This window comes from Carlito syrichta, unplaced genomic scaffold, assembly GCF_000164805.1.
Source record: "Carlito syrichta isolate Samal-C Ts95f unplaced genomic scaffold, Tarsius_syrichta-2.0.1 Scaffold129663, whole genome shotgun sequence".
Lineage (NCBI taxonomy): Eukaryota > Metazoa > Chordata > Mammalia > Primates > Tarsiidae > Carlito > Carlito syrichta.
The window spans coordinates 84,317-90,733 of NW_007073759.1; the positions used below are offsets into that span (position 1 = coordinate 84,317).

At 38.2% G+C, this 6,417-nt stretch overlaps 1 pseudogene; it reads left to right on the plus strand.

Moving 5' to 3' along the window:
- The first annotated feature begins 3,188 nt into the window (after nucleotides 1-3,188).
- LOC103250354 lies at nucleotides 3,189-5,864 on the plus strand (annotated as a pseudogene).
- The last annotated feature ends 553 nt before the right edge of the window (nucleotides 5,865-6,417 follow it).

The window sequence follows — 6,417 nt, forward strand, 5'->3', positions numbered from 1 at the left end:
AAATTTAACTCAGAGAGTTCTATTAATTGTGAATTATTAGGAGAGAAAGCTTTGTAAAATTCTCCTGGTAACTGCTAAGTCAAGATCTCTTTGCTTCTATTTCAAGGACAGATAGATAAATTATCTTTTCTCCTTATTCACACAGGAGATAGAAAAATCTATAGGAAAATATTTCCTTCTCATCAGTTTTCTCCCTATCCATATTCTATAGTGATAGTTAAACCAAAATGATATACAACCAGAGTTTCAGCCTTATTCATTATTATAACCTCTAAGGAAAATTCTGCTTGAGGTCTTTTAATTTTGCAACTGACAAAGAGATCTTTGACTTTGTCTGGAATTGTGCTTAGTTGCCCAACATTCTAATTTAAATCACAGTCTCTAAGGATTTGTACACTGGACCGCTCATACACATGCACATACACCGTCTCATACTGCTACAGTGACCTCAGTTTTATTGTATGCTGAAGAATTCAAGGTGAAATCCTGGATCTGCATTGACTGTCTCTTTCACACAGAGTATCTCATTATTCTTTCTCTTTCTTATAAACAGAAGGTGTTATTCTTAAATTAGGTGCTGAAAAACTAAAGCATACGTGAGTGAAAGAATTTAGATAATAAATATACAGTTTTAGGGCCCCAAAATATTAAGTATCTTCTAAGCCAATATTTCATTTGATCCTGTCATTCGACGTAAGAGGTTTAAATAATTCAGGTATTATGCTTAATATATAAATGTAAAAAACTAAGTCTCAGATATATTAAGTAACTGATACAAAAACATAACCCCGAAATGAGGAATTAGGCTTTAAAATCAAAGTCTTTCCAATTCTTCTCTTCCACCACCTCAAGATCAAACATCTATTCAAAGGAGTATCCATCAATAGACTTGTCAGAAAACCTAAAATTTTCAACTCTGATATTTAGATTACCTCCTCATTCAGTTTTCTCGTTTGTCATTTATTTTGTGATTATAAAAAACATTTCTTAAACTAATATGATATATGATGCTACAAAATACAAATCTATAAAAATATAAATAATCAAATGAAAGAGTAAAATTCACATAGAATTTTCACACGCTTTTGGGAGTTAAAGGGGCACACTCCACTATCCATGTGATTTATATGTTTATAAAAGCATCTGCCAACTAAGAAGATGTAATCTATTCCTGGAAATTGAAGACCTTCAGGCAGTTGTCCTCTGAATTCTGAACATTTAATGACTGGTAGTATGGCATAACAGGAATTTGTACAAAATTTGGGACTACTTTTGAAAGGTCTTCCAGTGATTTTAAGTGAAGTAGCACACTTATTTGAAGTATATTTTAATAGGAGTAAAAAGTCAATAATTTATTCTAGACTTGAAAAAGCATACATTTCTGTTTACTTACACTAAATGTCTAAGTTAAAAAAAAGAACATAATGGAGTTGAATAAAAAGTTGGTAAGGTGTCAAATTAAAGACATGAAGCTTTCTTCAGCCAGTTGTAGAGATTTAGGAAAGTCAGTTCCACACTCTGGATCTGTTTTCTAACCAACACAAGGAAGAGGTAATGTGAGATGAGCCCAGTGGTATTTTTCATTTTTTAAATTGGTTCTCCCTCCCCTGTTTTTTATCAGCTATCATGCATTCCAATGAATTATGTCCACTAACCCAAATGCTGGTTTGCAACACCCAGATAATTAACAGATCCCTGCTCTGCTTATTTTCCCACAGCAATCATTTGAACTATATCAACCTATTTCTATGATCAAATATCTTTTTATGTGGCATTGTACCAAATATATAGATTTATCCTAAACTTAAAAAAATAGATCCGTCACAATTCCCATCGCACAAATGAATAAAATGTGCTTCAGAAAGCTTTAGGAAGTTTCCTAAATTTATTTTGCCAATGACAAAAATCTCCTGGGCTTAGATCTCTGATAATCTGACTTCCAATTTGTGTGATGAACTCCTTAGAGTGAGATTATTTTACACAGCCAATAGGATTCTGTTCCTACCCTACAAGAGGCAAAATGGAAATTGGAAAGAGAACTTGCTTTGAAGCCCAACACACCTGGGTTACACATCTGTTATTACATATAATTTAATTTTCATAGTTATGAATTAGAAATTTATTTTCTCCTTTATATATTTTTTGGTGGAGGGGCAGTGAAGGGAATTAATAATATAATATCTAACATTTTAAGAATAATAACTAACACAAAAGAGACACACCATAAACTGATGGCAAAAGAGAGTCACTTCAGACCTTCACCTATGTGCCTAGCAAGTATTATCAATACCATAATAATTTCTTGGAACAAAATTGCTTTGAAAGAAATCAGTGAAATTGGAAGGCCAAAATTAGAGAGATATTATTCTACTTAGGACAACATAATCTGTTGTAGATATTATTTTAAACGAATAATATTGTTTTTTCACTTAACTTTTTAATCAATAAAATAGGCCCAATCTCCTCACTATCAAATATATTAGTAGAAAAATAGCTATATCATTAATTCATTGCGGATCAAGATGTTTATATAACAGAGAAATTTGACTAAGCCCTGTAAATTGATAGCAAACCTTTTATAATCTCACACAAATGGAGACACAAAGTGCTGTTTATATTTATAGACCTAGAGAATATTTCTGTATAATCAGTAATAAGTGTGTATATGTATATATATGTGTATGTATAGAAGCATATTACAATAAATAAATTTGAGCTCGAGGGGAAAAAGGTTCTTCATATCAATTACGATGGTTTTGTATTTTCATGTTTATATGAATGACATTCAGGAATTTAAAAAAAAATTATGTCTTCTCAGCATAAGATTTTTAGGTATATGAAAAATACACAGTCATCGATTCATTATCTGATCTATTTGCATGGAAGGCAAATTAGAATCTGAAGTTATTCGTCCACGTATTTTGGGGAAATGCCATGCGGAGAATCAACATCATACAGGGCATTTGCCTTCAAACGGGAACGTGCGATTTTCTTAGAGTCAATCCTTTGAAAATGTAATTTACACACTCACTGTAAACTGCAAAGTCACCTTCCAGGCACCCTGCATCTTGCGCCTTCTTTTTTAATGTTAATTTTAACTTTTAGCCTCTAGATGGTGCACCGGCCGCCGACCCCCGGCCGCCGACCCCCGGCCGCCGACCCCCGGCCGCCGGCCACCTCGGCGCGCCTCTGCCACCGGGGCGGCTTCTACCCCGCGCACGGCGAGCGAGGTGTTCAAGACCCGGGGGCTGATCCAGTCGGTGGGGCCGGCGGGAGCGGAGAATCTGCAGTGTCGTGCTCGGTGCAATGAATCCGGAGCCTGTTGTAGAAGCTCTTCTTCTGGTTGGTCAGCAGCGAGCTGAAGCTTCCCAGAACGGAGCTGGCGGGGAGGCCTCCGCGGAGAAGGCCCGGCGTCGGGCCCGTCGGGCGTCTCCTGGCAGGCGGCCTCGGTTTGAAGACGTTCTCTCTGCTGACGAGGGCATGCCATCTGCCACGCGTGTCGTGGGCCTTAACGAGTCCGCGGTGGACGGCCAGAGGCAGGTGGGAGCTGGCTCTGTGGATTCCCTGCGGAGGAGGCTGGGACCGTGTGAGTTCCCTGGTGACGATCCGTTCTCCGGCCTTGAGGCTCTGCTGATCCGCATCGGACCGCAGGAGTGTGTTTCACCAGCGGGGGAGACTGCTGGAGACGTGGGGAAACTGAGGCAGACTATTCGAAAAGGAGGACTTCTGATCACAGAGAGGGAAAGAAGCGGATTTTCCCACAAAAGACAGTTATCCGGACCTCAACCGGTTGTTGAGAGGCAGAAGGAGAGAGCAGATGAAGAGTGCTGTCCTGCCAGAAATGGAGACTCAAGCTGCCGTTTCATCATTGTCTGCAGTCGTCGAGCTTTTAGAGCTCTTATCAGATGATTCAAACTTTGGGCAGTTTGAACTGACCGCGTCTGACTTCAGACCGTACATGAAATTGGATATTGCAGCAGGCAGAGCCCTTAACCTTTTTCAGGGTTCTGTTGAAGATACTGCTGGCTCTCAGTCTCTGGCTGCATTGCTGAATAAATGCAAAACCCCTCAAGGGCGAAGATTAGTTAACCAGTGGATTAAGCAGCCACTCATGGGTGAGAACAGAATAGAAGAGAGATTAAATTGAGTGAAAGCTTTTGGAGAAGATGCAGAATTGAGGCAGATTTTTCAAGATTGACTTCATCGATTTCCAGATCTTAACCGACTTGCCAAGAAATTTCAAAGACAGGCCGCAAATTTACAAGATTGTTACCGACTCTATCAGGGTATAAATCAGCTCCCTTAATGTTACACAGGCTCTGGAAAAATATGAAGGAAAACACCAGACATTGCTGCTGGCAGTTTTTGTGTCTCCACTTATCGATCTTCGTTCTGATTTCTCCAAGTTTCAGGAGATGATAAAAACAACTTTAGATATGGATCAGGTAGAAAATCACAAATTTCTCGTAAAACCTTCATTTGATCCTAATCTGAGTGAATTAAGAGAAATAATGAATGACTTGGAAAAAAAGATGCAATCAACTTTACTAAGTGCAGCCAGAGAGCTTGGCTTGGACCCTGGCAAACAGATTAAATTGGATTCCAGTGCACAGTTTGGATATTACTTTCATGTAACCTGTAAGGAAGAAAAAGTTCTTCGTAACAATAAAAACTTCAGTACAATAGACATCCAGAAGAATGGTGTTAAATTTACCAAAGCAAATTGACTTCCTTAAATGAAGCATAGAGCAAGAATAAAACCTAGTGTGAGGAAGCCTAGGATGCCATTGCTAAAGAAATTGTTAATATCTCTTCAGCCTGCGTGGAACCAATGCAAACACTCAATGATGTGTTAGCTCAAGCTAGATGCTGTTGTCAGCTTTGCTCATGTATCAAATAGAGCACCTATTCCAAATGTGCGACCGGTCATTTTGGAGAAAGGACAAGGAAGAATTATACTGAAACCATCCAGACATGCTTGTGTTGAAGTTCAAGATGAAATTGCATTTATTCCTAATGATGTATACTTTGAAAAAGATAAACAGATGTTCCACATCATCACTGGCCCCAATATGGGAGGTAAATCAACATACATTCACCAAACTGGGTTGATAGTACTCATGGCCCACATTGGGTGTTTTGTGCCATGTGAGTTGGCCCAAGTGTCCATTGTGGACTACGTCTTGGCCTGGGTAGGGGCTGGGGACAGTCGTTTGAAAGGAGTCTCCACATTCATGGCTGAGATGTTGGAAACTGCTTCTATCCTCAGGTCTGCAACCAAAGATTCATTAATAATCATAGATGAATTGGGAAGAGGAACTTCTACCTACAATGGATTTGGGCTAGCATGGGCTATATCAGATTACATTGCAACAAAGATTGGTGCTTTTTGCATGTTTGCAACCCATTTTCATGAACTTACTGCCTTGGCCAATCAGATACCAATGGTTAATAATCTACATGTTACAGCACTAGCCACTGAAGAGACCTTAACTATGCTTTATCAGGTGAAGAAAGGTGTCTGTGATCAGAGTTTTGGGATTCATGTTGCAGAGCTGGCTAATTTCCCTAAACATGTAATAGAGTGTGCTAAACAAAAAGCCCTGGAGCTCGAGGAGTTCCAGCATATTGGAGAATCACAAGGCTATGATGAGACAGAACCAGCAGTGAAGAAGTTCTATCTGGAGAGAGAGCAAGGTGAAAAAATCATCCGGGAGTTTCTATCCAAGGTGAAACAAGTGTCCTTTACTGAGATGTCGGAAGAAAACATCACAGTAAAGTTAAAACAGTGGAAGGCTGAAGTGATGGCGAAGAATAATAGTTTTGTAAATGAAATCATTTCCCGAATAAAGGTGACTACATGAGAAGATCACAGTAACGGAATGAAAATAATATTGATAAGCTATAATTGTCTGCAATACTTTTGTATTGTTTTATACTAACTCTTTTTCTGTAGGGTTGCTTATTGATGCCCATGGTATATCAACTTAATAAGGTATTTAGTAATACTCTTCTCTGAGTACATTTTCAAAACTCTTTATTTTAAGAAATGAGACCTGTAACTGAGGACTTTAAATGGACATGGACAATAATGTACAATATGCCGAATTTTATAAATAAAATCATGTAGTTTGTGGGGGAAAAAAAGTAAAAAATGCACTAGAACCAAATAAATTAACTTAGAAAAATCCTTGGAAATTTTGCTTTGGGCCAGAAGAGCATAGGTTGTCAGGTGATTAAGCCCATCACAAAGGTATTTGAGTGCCGTCTTTATTAGAATTAGGAAAACAACTACTGCAGAAAAATATTTAAATCCAGTTGGCAAATTCAGAACTGATATTTTTCAAATTAACCTACATATTTTGTTGACACCTATGTGTTATATGTTAAATATTTGGTGGGAAAAGAAACAAATAT